Source organism: Gouania willdenowi, chromosome 20 (genome assembly GCF_900634775.1).
Source record: "Gouania willdenowi chromosome 20, fGouWil2.1, whole genome shotgun sequence".
NCBI classification, from domain to species: domain Eukaryota; kingdom Metazoa; phylum Chordata; class Actinopteri; order Blenniiformes; family Gobiesocidae; genus Gouania; species Gouania willdenowi.
The window spans coordinates 12,622,773-12,637,590 of record NC_041063.1 but is presented as its reverse complement, the minus strand read 5'-3'; the positions used below and the strand labels follow the sequence as shown (position 1 = coordinate 12,637,590).

Sequence of the window (14,818 nt, the reverse complement as noted above, 5' to 3'; positions counted from 1 at the left end):
AGCCCACCCCCTAATGGTCCCTTTTGGTTATGTCACTCTCGTAAAAACTCTGCACCCCACGCAACGACAATGTGTGTGATTGCTGTGTGTTGCTGCTGAGCTGTCACTGATGGAGTTGCTCCAATCCTCAGACAAAGGTCTTCTCTGCCTTTTTTTTTGCTGGCTACGCCATGATATAAGTTTGAGAAAAGTTAATTTGTAGAGACAGCAGGGAGAGATGAAAGACCCCCCAATCACCCCATAAACACTTGTATTACCCTCACAGGGACTACGAGGAGGATTTATTAAGATGAAAAAGTTACTGAGTTCTGCTTTAACAGGGTTGCCAAATTCTGAAATATTATATAAAAATAAAAACATAGTAATTTCCAGTATTAGTGCAAATTTGCGTCAATACTGACCTCAGCATACTTAAAAAACACACACACGAGCTAAAGCGAGATAAAAAAAATTAATAAAAAATGAGTAAATACAATCTACTTAATTATTCGTTTGTTGCTTTTTGTTTGTGACCCACTGAAAATGGTTCTGCAACCCAGAAAAGTGCATCATAGACTTGTGTGTGAGTGCGCGATGATCACTGCTTTGGTGACGTCGGTGCATTAAAGGACTAGCAATAGGGTTACAATAACATATTATTCAAATTACTGTTTAAACACATTTTGAATGTGTATTTTTTCAGAAATATAGGTAATTTTAATATATTCATAATATCTTATAACAGTTCAAAAAAGGATGCAAAGCTTCATGTTTGAATATGGGTTGATTCTATGTTTTAAGGGATAGTTGACATCCCAAACTTTTTTTTAATAATGCTAACTACCACTATTGCTAACTTGCTAACTGGTACAAAAATATGACAAGATACTATTGCTTGCTGCTGATTTATTTTTTTGAAAATTTTTAATACTTGTTTTTCTTGTACATGTACATGTTTATGTTCCCCTAACATATGCACATGCACACACAGCTCTAAAGCTACTCTTTCATGTCCCTCATTAGCCACAGATATATGTAGCACGAGTATCAGTAAACACATCCTATAGCATTGTTTGACTTGTTCTTTGACTTGTGACAACACGATTAAGCTCAAAGTATGGACTGACTGCTAATACACGTCCACGCACTGCAGGGATCTGTGATCAGCTAAAGGCAGACATGTACCAGTATAGGCTCAGACTTTGAGGTGCTTGACTGGTCAGCTGGAAAACATGAGGACGAGAATGAAAACGGATTTGTTGTCAGGTGACTCATGTTAGCGTCAGTGCCACACTCCGGTTCCTTTTATTATTAGGTGTCCTAGCGCTATAATCACCGAACACGTGCAAACAATGCATCAAAAAACAACAACAGCTACACCTCTAACTAAAGTGCAGAAATGTCTTCAAATTATTTTAAAATTATTATCAATCTAAAACATGATTACATCTGATTATAATTTAGTAGGCAAGTAATTGTATTTACTTTGTGATAAATGAGCCTCTTTATGGGTATGATAGAAAAAGGAAATTGGTACCAGTAGGACAATGGCTTAAGTTAATACAGTATTAGGTACAAGGGTCTGCAGCCAGCGGCTCTGGAGCCTAATGTGGCTCTTTGACTCTTATGCAATGACTCCCTATAACTTAAAAAAAAAATAAATAAACTATTGAAAGAAATAGTTATTTATTATTTTTCTACAAAAGCTATTAATGACAAATAAAATCAAGATTTAACAATTTGCGATCCTAAAATAAATCACGTTGTGCAATGACACGGCCACCTTCCTTCTTCACCTCCTGCAACATCTACAAACCATCAACTTTCCCTGGTATCCCTGGTAAGATAACTAAACCAACAACATCACTATTCTGGAATAATTTGACCGCCAATGTGCCAGTTAAATATGCATGCTTTATGTGAAATGATCAATTAGCATGTGTTGACCACATGATCAAATTCAAGTTACTTTTTGCAGCCTTTCAAATACATTAATTAAAAAAATAAATAAATAAATAAAAAAAAATCTTTATATAACATTGTGTTCATGTAAACTGAGATGTGTAAGAATTTGAAGATGCAAGAAACTGTTTTATTTCTTGATGTCAATTTAAATATTATTTTATTTTAAACCGTTTTTAAGTTGTCATTTACATGATCAATATAAATACAATCAAATTCAATCAAACATGATTCTATATCATTTTAACTGTATAGAATTTAATTAACTGTATTGTCTTCATTGAGAAGGTATTTTCTTTGGATCCGGCAGGACTTTAATCCAGGTGACATGAGGCAAAATGGCTCCTTGTAGAATAAAGGTTGCAGACCCCTGAGCTAGCAGATGGCATACCTGCAGTCAGGGTTGTTTTTTGTTGACTAAAGATTTTCATCATAATTTTCATCAGCTACAATTTTCTTAAGTTACAATAATTGGACTATGACTAATGAAAAAAAAAACTAAAAAAACCCCTCAAATATGATTTTTTTTTCATCAACTAATAAAAAAGAAACTACACTTTTTGGCGCATCAGACGAAAACCAATCAGAACTCTGTCTCTGTATTTACAAACATTAAAACCATCCTGTATCAGGTTGATAAATGGTAAATTAATCTTTCAATCTTTAAAAACGCACAAACTTTTATGCTTTATATTTTAATCGACTATATCAGCAACATGTATAGTCAACTAAAATCTTAATGTCGTTTAGTTCAGTGGCTCCCAACCATTGCAGGGGATACTTGGAAACATTGATTTCCAACATGCTGAGTCATTTTTAAGCCTATTTCATACAATGTACATGCTCATCCAACATCTTTTCCACCCGTTGACAATAAACGGCATTAATAGAATAAACAATATTGTGGCCTTAATAGCCTACTAAATTGTTACTAACATGTAATGCACATTACTAAAAATTGAGGTGAATATATTCTCTGATATACAATAATTGTGATGCACAAAATTTTTATTTAGTGTGCGTTAAATGTGTAGGTTGACATTTTCAAGCTGTAGGAGATTTCAGAGGCCAACATATTAACAACATGTAAATAAAACAAGAAAGGTTGCTAAATTGGAGTGACAAAGGGGCTCTCCTCATCTGAAGAGAGGTCTCGGGGGTTACAGGAGACAGAAAAGGTTGGGAAACACTGATTTAGTTGACTAAAACCAGACTAGACTTTAACTGCAATAGCCCTTATGACTAAAATTTGATTAAAACGAAATAAATGTGCTGTTTATTAACACTATCTGCAGTAATAATCTGAGATAAAACTTGTTTGGAGTTCTTTAATAATAAGTTAGAGAAGATCCACAGTATTAACCGTCAAACTGAATACTGTAATACTAAATTCTGCAGAGAAAACATGCAGACAGTCATACACACAAATATACGCACATCTGCTCACACACACACACGCACACACGCACACACGCACACACACACCCTGCTGAGCCACATGTTCTATGATTCATCTCTTCATGTTTCTTTGCCTTTTGAACCTAGCCTTCTAATCAGAGAATTAGCTTCCATTCCTCCTGCCAAAATCCACACGGTAATCCATCTCTCTTTGTCCACACTGCAGCTCATGCCCCACTAAAGCATTTGTCAGTTTGTATGAAAGAGAATCGGGGACAGACCAAAAGGCAGAGAAAGAGAGATCTTGGCAGCTGCTGGAGATGTGATTTTCCAATTTCCTGTGTGTGGCTTTATTGATGAACAACCTCAAATTTTCTCAATGTTGTTTCGACAAAAATAATATTCTCCCACTTGAGCAGATTCTTGGCGAAGCCACACTGTCATTGTTGAGTTTTTTTATTTTTATTTTGTATAACTGTTCTCCAGTAACCAGTGTTATGGATGAATTTGTCAAGCGCTAGGCCGGGCTAACTGTGCATTCAATGTCCGGCCCTCACAGCGTGAATAATGAGGAAGTAGATGGATGAGCAGAGCGCATTTTGATCTCCTGCAAAGGCAGGAAGGAATAGAGAGTGGAAAAGAAAGCACTAAAATACGTGGAATTTGGTTTTGTTCTCATTAAATCACCGTCCTGAATACAGAAATAACCTGGATTTTGTATCCAACAACTAGTTTGTAATAGAAAAACCACACCTGGCCATGGACACACTGACAATCATCCCTACCGCCTCAGAGGAAACACAGAGACACGACAGATATGACAAAAGCCTTCTGGGGCTGGATTTGGCAAAGATCATTGCAGTGGATCAGGGAAGACTTGGCCCATCTCGTGGCACACTGCAAAACCCTCAGGGGCCTCTCACTCTCCCTGCTGTTAATGCTTTTAAAAACCGTCACTGAATGCAAATCGGTAAACTAAACAACTATCGCAGTTGGAATTATCTATGCAAATGTAAAAGCAAAGTGAGTCTATGAATACTAATTATGATTAATGATTGAAGCACTGTCAGTGGCTAGGTGGAGAAACTGTAAAAGGATTGTTTTTGGAGTGACATTTGGAAAGTTAGATGGACATGAACTCCAAGTGCCCTTTTTTCTGAAATACGATGTTTAAAATAGAAAAACAAACCCAATGCGTGCGCCATCAGGCTATAGTTCAGATTGTGCCACAGGGAGAAGACGCTGGCCATGGTTACATTATGTTTTTTCATTTGGAATTATTTATTACAAATTAAATTATTCTGCGTCGTGTTTACATGGAAACAGTAATTCCAAATTGAGGTTTACATGGAAAACAGGTTCATTCAGCGTTATTCAATTCCGCTTTAGGTCTGGGGGTTGGGAAGGGTTCTGATTGTACAGGGGGCGAACGTGACGTATTCACGTCTATCCGGAAAAAACACAAAACAAACCCTTTATTTTCGTCTACAACATAGAAGACCACATGAGGACAGTTGTCACTTTTAATTTGATTGTAGTTGTGAAGCAGCAGCTCGACAATAACACGGTTTCACTTTGGTCCGCGGAGCAGGAGAAGGAGATAGGAGCTAATCGTCGGTAAATAAAGCCCAGTAAAACTACAGAAAACAGGTCCCTGGTAAAGATAGTAGCTCTAACAACCGGTACAATGATAAACGTGGTGATATTAGAGCCTGTGCACACATTTTGCTGATGTCTGTGTGTGTGTGTAATAAGTCTGTGTGTCAGTGTGAATGTCTGCATGTTTATGTCTTCGTCCATGCACTCTTTTCATTATATCCATGTCTTCTAAGGCTCTTATTAAATAGAAAGTGTCTATTTGTATGGTTGCTGTATGGACAACCCCTGGTGCTATTGGTATGGTTACCAAAGTACAAGTACGTAGCGTCTTAGGGTTAGGATTAGGGTTAGGTTATAACCCAATATCGCAACAATTTTTAGGGTTAGGGTTAGGGTTTAGGATAAGGTTTAGTCTTAGTCGCGCGACCTAAACTGGCCAATGACTGACCTATCGCGTGATCTAAACTGGCCAAATAGGGTGCGGCGTAGAATGTTGGTATATTTATACGGCAACCGTACAGATAGCCACTGCATAATAAATAGTCTTGGTGGCCATCTGGGATTATGTCGTCACCAGCGTGTCATCGCGCAGAACAGAATTAAATTAAAGGGGAATTAAATGTTTACAAGATCGAATGATTATTTTTTCAGAGTTAATATCAGAACAAGCCAGCCACCTTATTTGGATCTTGGTTTAATTTGGAATTACATTTGCATTCTGAGTTAAGTGTTGACAAGGTCTATTTGAAGAGGATTTAACTTTTATTCTGAATTAAAGAAGAATTAAAGCTCCCCTGTAAACGTGGCCAATCAGTGCTTGACTCTGGCTGCAACAGAGAAGTTTCCAAGCAGATAAAGTCAGGTTCCAACCATATCTAATAAGAAAAACTTGGTCTACACACACCAATTTTCAGTTAGGACTCAGTTCTGATTTCTGGTGTGTTCAGTGTCTCACGCCTCTTGTATCATTTCCCCAGGACTCTCATTGTTTCTAAAAAACAAACAGTGCTGCCATGTTTTTTTTTTTAGTTTGAAAAGCTAACATCTAATCTCACACTAAGGTGTCCAAAGGCTTCTTTTAATATTGCAAATGTATTCCATGTCACACAGAGTGAGATGAGTTTAATATATTCATGATCATACTGTAAGCCCAATGTATAATATGAGTTTTGAAGCTTTTATAGCAGTATGATATTAAAGCTTATGCGACTCTAAAATGAAACTCTTGACGAAAACATAAAATAAAATAAAAGCACCAGACTTTGGTGGCTAAATCTACAAATTAAAAATAGGACATAAAATAATTATTTCATACTAAATGTCATTTAAAATATATGCATCCTCAAGCACAGAGACAACCAAACCTTTCTTTTTGTCCACTGAATGTCTGACTGAATACTATCCAATTCATTACAAAAACTTTATGTTTCTGCATCTGACATGTTGTCAATGTTAGAATCTGCTGCTTTTGTCAACCAGAAGAAAATGAATACAATAAAATGTGTTGCCTAAACTTTTATTTAACATTATCCAATTACCTTATCACACTCGAACGGTGGACAAACCCACTCACCTAGATAAATCCCACATAATCTCGAATTATTGGCCACAACTATACATTTGTCAGAATAGAGACTTTTACTTTGTTGCCATTTTAACAAAGCAAACATCTAATTGTAATGCTGATTCTTGTTGAGGCTTTTGAAATCCAGGCAGAAAAAAAAGTTTTCAAACTTGAATGTTCTTTACGGTAATTAGCTTGGACTAAAATGCAAAATCCACTGCTTGCATTTTTCAAAGTAACATATGACAAACTCACCCTCTTTTGAATTTTAAAGATTAGTTCTGGGGTTAAAGGCAAAATCTATTCCATAAGCCACTCATTTAACTTTGAACCCTTAACAGACTGAAGAGCTCTTATAAATCTAGAGGTCTGTAAATAAAATGCTAGATCAGATACATTCCTCCTGTTTTTGCTTGAGAAGCAATAACATCAAGGTCAAGGCTTGGCATCTCCTCCACTCCTCCGACTTACGGCTGGAAAAACTTTTGATTTAATCATCAAGCAATGCCACTAAAACACCTTTGACTCTACCACACAAGAGATTGATGGTTCTTACTGAGCAATAGTTGAAAATCTTTCAGGCATCTTTGAAACCCTGCAATGTACAAGCTATACAATACCAGTACCTCTGGTATGACAATACCACTGGTGCACAATGTCACACAGACCTCACTCTGCCTGATGATCTCAATCCCTTCTACATGCCCACTTCCAGAACATGTGTGTGGAAGTCTTTGCAGAGAGTGGTGAAGGCTGTACAGAATCCTGTGGGAGGCAGTTTACCAACAACCATGGATATTTAAACCTCCAGATGCTAGAAGAGGGCCTCCTGCATCATGAAGGATGCCCATCCACCTTGCATACAAACTCTTTAGCCCCCACCATCCTGTAAGACGGCTATGGAGCATCAAAAGCAGAACCTCAAAATCTGTTCACTAACCCAACCAGTCGAGGCAGATGGCTGCCACCTCTGAACCTGGTTCTGCTGGAGATTTCTTCCTGTTAAAAGGGAGTTGTTTCTTCCCACTGTCACTAAATGCTTGTTCATGTGGATCTTGTTGGGTTTTTTCTTTCTTATCATGAATTTTATATTTTGATAAGCGCATTGAGATGACTTTGTTGTTGAATTGAATTATCTATATTTCATTTTATTACATTTAATGGGGGATTCAGGTACGGAATTTACCGGTAGTTCTGTCCATGTGCCACTATTAGACAACAAAAAAGTTAAAATATATTTTTTCATTTTTATTTTAGGACCCTTTATAGAGCAAGGTACTGCTTTGGATTCAAATGTTTAACATTTGTATGTTGTGACAATTCGAATAGAGCTCTTTTTATTGGGTTCTTGATTTCTAAATGACTAAAGTCCAGTATTCATTTTAACACTATATCAATAGAGATTGTATTTAAAAATCAAAAGAAAACATCTTAAAAAGAAATTAACTTGAAAAAAAAAATAGAGTGAAAATTAAGTGAACTTTGCTGTAATTCTAGTGTTTAATAGTTGATGCACATTTAAATGATCTGCAAAAATATGGTGTAGATATTTAGGTAAAAACTGTCCAAGACAGGAGTTTGTTTACTTGTCCTCAACAGAAAATAAACAGCCTCTTAAAGTCACAGTTGACTACAGTGGATTGAACCCTAATCAAGTTTTTACAAATATTGATTTTAAATAGAACAAGCCAGTTACAATCAACACTATTTATCATCACAATTTTTAATTAAAAATTGTGATAAAGATTTTAAATTTTTAACGAGGTGACATTTGGTTTTGGTCCCAGTCAGTCACCAACTTCCCATTTTGGGTCTAGAGCTAAAAAAAGAGCTCGAGTGTTGTTTGTGAGATGTTTTAATTGGATCACATTTGGTTGTATGAGTTTACCAAATTAGCTGCAGATGAGTGTTTGTACAGATACATTACTTTAACTAATTGCAACTCTATGAATTTCAAGGGCAGTAGTATGTTTAAAATGTATCAAACATGCATATTTGTATTTATATGTATATATAAGAATGATAAGAATCACATCAGTTACCCCGATTACAAAATCATTTCATACTGTTAGATAAATATTTACACACATAGACGTTGCCTCAATCCTTGTTGGCCGCCTTCTACTCTTAAACATATTCATAAATGATTCCTTACCAGTTTAGCACTGAAAGAATATCTGTAATATTACGTGGATATCTGTAAAATGTTTTTTTATTAGCTCTGTCTGCTAGCATAGCATCTCTTCTTCACTGCACAGAATAGCTGCATCCCAAACAAACACTGGGTTACCTGTGCCCTCTGCTGGTCCAAACAAATATCTGATGTAAATACAGTGCAGACTGATTTTTTTTTTTTTTGAAAAGTCCAATTGTTAAGGCACAAAATACATTTTCAGTTGCACTTTTTTAAAAAAAAGAACTACTATGTAGTTTAGCATTGTTTACTATAGAGCCAGAATTTAAATTAATAGGCTTCTTCTTCATTTGTATTATTCCTTCATTATTTAATTCAAGATTTATTTTTAGTTGCATTGTTTTGAATAGTTTATCAAGGGGTTCTTTTGACAATGAAAAATAAAAGGAAAATAGTACAGTATTTTGAAAAAATAAAGGAATATTTTTTAGTCATCATTTGTCTACAGTCCCATTTTGTAAAATAAATCGTGAGAGAATCGTATCGTGAACGTATCGGGAGTTGAGTGAATCGTTAAATCCCTACCCAGGACTGATCCAGCCAGTTTGTGGTAGTCTAGAACCACTCTGGGCAGATTCATGCTTCAGAATAGCTGGTCACATGACTGGTGTGGTAAGCTGAAATATTATGTAAATCCAAAATGAATTTGGAAACGACAAATACTTGAACATATCTGATTAAAGGAACTGGAGTTTGTGTTATAAATCTACCGGTGCCCTTAATTAATTACTTGTGATCGACCGCTGTGATCAATTTTGTAAAAGTCTCTTATCGTATATCTTTTTCATTTATTTCATTTTCATTCTGTCAAGGTAAAGATCGCATTTTTTTTCACAATGAATATTGAACTTTGTTACATTCCATGTCCAGAAAGGAGCAGGAATAATATACAATATTAAACAATTGGTCCGCCAAATTTACACTAACTGGGAACCAGCATTATTAAAAAAGAAAAGATACATTAACACTTACACGTCTACACCAAAATAGGAAATAACACTCTAATCACCATGTTCATATTGTCTTACGAGTCTCTTTTTGTACATTCTCTTAAACTGAAATTCATTCCAACAGCTCTTTATGTCACTATGTACTGTAAATAATTCCACATTTTGACCCCATCAACAAAAATGCACATCTGCTTTAAGGTTGTCCGTGCAAATTGATGTTTGAAATTAAATTTCCTTCCGTGGTTCCAAACCTCTGAACTAAGAACAAACAACTTTTGTAAAGGTTCTAGTAATGCTCTATTAATATCAGAACATAACTTATAGTCTCTGCAGCTCAATAGAGTCAAGTTTCAACATTCCTGACTTAATAAACAGATCTTATGTGCTCTCTGTAACCTGCCTTATGAATAATTCTTACTGCTCTTTTCTGTAATAAAAAATAATGGTTTCATATTGCTTATGTTAGTATTTCCGCACAATAGCAAAGACATGGCATAAATCATGAAGCAATACAATGTTCTCACAACCTGCTTTGTTGAGAATAAAAACTTTGTTTTTACGTGGGCTTTCCATTTCAATTTATCATCAACAATCACTCCTAGAAAACAAAATTCAGACACTCGTTCAAAGGCAACCCCATCTTTTTTGTTGTTGTAAAAACCAAACATTTTGTTTTATTTAGATTTAATGCCAACTTATTTTCATCAAACTCTTTTTTTTTTTTTTCAATTTCACCATTTAATTTTCTACACATACTGTTAGAGTTTGTAAATCTTCTCCGGAGCAAAACAAATTAGAGTCATCTGCAAATAACACGAGATGTGCTTCCATTACAGATTTTCACAAATTAAAAGCGATATTTCTAAATGTCAACAAAGTATAATTGCACTTTGAACGCGTTTCCATTGAAGGTTGTTTTCTGCTGGCGCATCGTAACTCCTGTGAAATCTCATCTCGCGAGCGAAAGATAGACGCTCCAAACCTCCTCTGTATTACTTTGTTGTTTCATGTCTAATGCAGCAACAATACATGTTCAGTATAATGCTAAGGAATGTCTCGTTCTCCTTTTCTGTTTACACGTACTCTCACAGGTGCCATGTTTTCTTAGAGAGAAGTGGTCATGTGACCATGTACGTCACGTCCTGTGATGTGTACTTGCGGAAAAAGTGTTTCCATCGCACTTTTGCAACACATTTCAATATCAAAACGTCTGAAATTCCTCCTCATGAAACCGTAAAAACTTTTTTGCGATATTTGAATGTTTTTAAAAAAAAAAAAGAAAAATCAGGTTTTTATTGCACTATTTCGATTTTGCGCATTTCCAAAAATAATGGAAACACAGCTATTGACTGCAGTGACTTTGACTCGTCACATAAATTGTTGATATACAAATGAAACATTTTAGGTTACTGACGTCTATTGTTTAACCTCACCAGCAACACAGTCGATAGCCAGTCACGAGTTTATTTGGCTACTACTTAGACTGAAACAGAACTGTGTGAGGCAGCCTGGTCCAGGGCCTGAGGAGTGAAAAGGGCTTCACGGGACTTCCCAGGAACTTCCCGTTCTGACAGAATCCGCTTTGTTTGCGGAGTGTTTAAGCCACCCATGCTGTTTCCCAAATGTTACACATGATTGTTACTAGTATGATAAAGGGACTGATGTGGGCCTCACATCAGGGAAACTGTGGGTATTATCCCTGAACAGCAATAAATAACTTCAAATAGAGTGTCTGTGGTCAAGCCTTCTACACATTCTCAATCTACTTGTCCCAACTCAATCTTCCCCATCTCTCCTGCATAGTTTACTTTCCACGTTCTGGGCTGCTTGCTATGCAACCTGCTGGCCCAAAATGACGATTGATTGCATTGCCACTGCCTCTGTAATCCGCTTAGGATGGATTTTGCATCTAAATCACTTTATTATTTATGTGCCTAACTCTCGCCAATGCCATTTGGAGACAGTACGATTGGTGATCCATCACACATTATCCTTCGGTGTGGTCATTAATATTGTAATGAGGTGGACCTTCACCATGAAAACTTCCAGGTAGACGTAGAATGCTGATCTCTTCTGGGAGTGCTGGGCTACTCAGTACAGGAGTCCGCAGATTAAACACTATCAGGTGCACCTGGTAGCATCAGACAGCTGAGTGAGCCTCCACCTCGCTCACATGTCTGCTGTGCATCAGGATGTATGGCAGCATGCAAAGCCACTCATGGCCCCTCTCAGTAAACCATGAGATGCTTTTCCATCATTGCCCTTTTCTTCCATCATCGCCTGACAATCACTCTCTTCCACTGCCTCACACATCTGTAATGCAGCCCATGAGGATTTAGCTGATGCAACCCATCTTTGAATGAAATAAAATCAAAAGGAGACGTATAGCCAACCCAGGCTTTAATATGCAGCACAAACAAGGAATGTTGGAAAGAGTTCTATCAGCTGTCAAACACGGAAACCATCTGAAACCTGCAGGTAACTAACACAAAAAGTGCAATTATACAAAATATGTTAAACATATTTACGGATGATCGTGGCTCATGTGGTAGAGTTGTCGTGTACTGATCCAGAGGTTGGGGGTTCAATACCAATCTATACCTGTCTGGGTCCTTGGGCAAGACACTGAACCCTAACTTGCCTCCAGTGGTGGATTAGTGCCTTGCATGGCAGTTCTGTCCCTTTGGTGTGTGAATGCAAGTGTTATGAATGAGCTGATATTGGCCACTTTTACATAGGAGCTTTAATTCCTCTTTAATGATAAAAATGAAATCCTCTTGACCTTGTAAACTGTAATTCTGAATTAAACTTAAACCTCATTTAAGTGGCTGCTTTATTCCGGACTTGAGCCGAGACTATTTATTAAGTAAGAGACATAGAAGACATGGATATGGGTGATATGCACCTATTCAAGTTGGTTGCAATGTGCTAGTAACCAAGAAGACATGGATATAATGAAAAAAGTGGATGAACAGAAGCATAAACATGTGGACATTCACATGAACACACGACATTGGCAACCGAGGGGACACATAGCTTCACTAATGACGCACGCGTCGTCCGAAAGTTCTGTATAGTGGAGGCAGAGCAGCTGTTGTACAGTCTTCTGCCTCCCTTCTCCGCTACGCTATCTCCTTCTCCTGCTCAGCTGACGGAAGTGAAACCGTGTGTTATTGTCAAACTGCTGCTTCAAAACTACAATCAAAATAACAGTGAAAAGGGTTCTTTTTGTGAGGTCTTCTATGTTGTAGCTGAAAAAAAAATTTTTTTTTTTTTTTTCCCGATAGATGTGATACATCACGTTAGCCGCCTGACCAATCAAAACCCTTCCCAACCCCCAGAGCTAAAGCGCGAATTGAATAAATCCATGAAAACCTCAATTCAGACTGACTATTTCTGTGTAAACACGAATCAGAACACTAATTCTGAATAAACGCTTTGGGAATACCTGGGTGGGTATAAAGCGCTACATGAATCAAGCCCATTTACTAATACTGCAATGCTAAAGAGTATTGGAGTGAATAGTAGTGAATTGTTCAAGTCATGCTTAGTGTGTAACTCATCTGGTGGAGGTGAGCGCAGAGTGGACCAGCATTCTCACAGTCCTCATAGGGCCAGTAATGGGCCTGGCAGGAGAGCGGTGAGTACAATAGGTGACAGCACTGAACACCCACAAAGACTCTCACAGATGAATCCATCACACACACTCATACAGTGTAGTGTGTGCTTGGTGCTACTACAGTTCCAGGTTTGTAAAGTCACTACTAAAAATCCAAAGATAGTTACGTTTCAACTCATGCTTATTTTCATGCAACGTACAGCCGACACCGTGAGACCGCAAACACAATTCTTGGTTCCTGCTCTGAACCAGTCGTAAACATCTGTGCTCATTGAGTTCTTCTGCAGCGATTTCTTCCAGCGCAGAGAGACAAAATTCAGAAAAGCATCACACGACTGTTATTTAGAAATGATTGCCGTGCTCAGAACCCGTGATATCATCTCATGAACTCCTATTCATATTTGATAGGCCAGTGGAGCATACATTTTTTATTCAGCTGTAAGGGGAGGAAGGTGCTGGCAGCTGTGCTATTATGAGATTTCTTTCATTCATTCAACAGCTGTATTTTATCTGTCGGCTCTCAAAAAAAAAAAAAAAAAAAAAAAAACACAGGCTGCACATACAGTAACTGTGGCAGACTGTACACTAACTTTCATATCACTAGTCATCGGCTCTGTTACTTTATGCACCATGTGTATGTGATGTGATTATCCCTTTTCACTTCTTTTCTAAGGCCTTTGAAAGACATCTTCGCTTCATGATTTGCTTCTTTTGACTACAACCACATTGGCAGGTTTAGGCCATGTTCCTTCATTAATACAAAAATGAGACATACAATCATCTTTTGGATAATAACCCATAATGACACAAACTTTCATCCCCACATGATGTGGCTAATTTGCTTCAGCATGGCAGGATGAGGCTGAGAATGGTCGTAATTGTCAATTACGGTTGTATCTCGTAACACGTGACATGTAGATTGAAAGATAGCAGTGAGGCCAGCGTTGCCTCATTTCAAGGTTGGTGAGAAATTAACTTTGGAGTGGTTTTGATTAGGTTTGCCATCTCAACCAAAGACAGGCAATCACACATGAATAGAGCTGAAATAAATTTGCAGAAAATATACAAACAAATCTCAAAGGCACTTAGCATTGATAAGGCAAAGTGTCCTGGAATGGTTTCGGCTGTCTCCTGTGATATGACAGGTTGAGGTGTTGTGCTTTCCTAATGTCTTTCCACTGATTGCCACCTCAGTGAAATCAGACGATCCAACAGATGAAACATCCTTCAAAATGAAAGACAATGACAAGCCTTGTCATTGAAATTATATTGATTTTTTAAAAAATGTATAATTGGGTGGCATTTTCACAGGAAACATCAGCTCCTAAATGTAGAGTGAACCAAAGTAAGAATGAGGATAATGGAAAATCAGCTCATCATCATAAAAATGAATGTGATTTCAGGTCTCATTTTCAGGTTGGTGTATAATGTTGATGTAGAAGAGGCAAACGCACTCTGATCATGTATTGCATCTGGGCTTGAAATTCACATTCTTGAACAACACACTTTCAAATGTCAAATGCTAATGTTGCACAACTTCTGTATATCAAACT

The 14,818-nt window shown here is 37.2% G+C and overlaps 1 protein-coding gene across 2 annotated transcripts in view; it reads right to left on the bottom strand.

The window, feature by feature from the left end:
• The window catches only part of LOC114454366 (RNA-binding Raly-like protein), a 143,416-nt gene that overhangs the window by 49,105 nt on the left and 79,493 nt on the right, over positions 1 to 14,818 (bottom strand). The gene's annotated exons all lie outside the window — the stretch shown is intronic.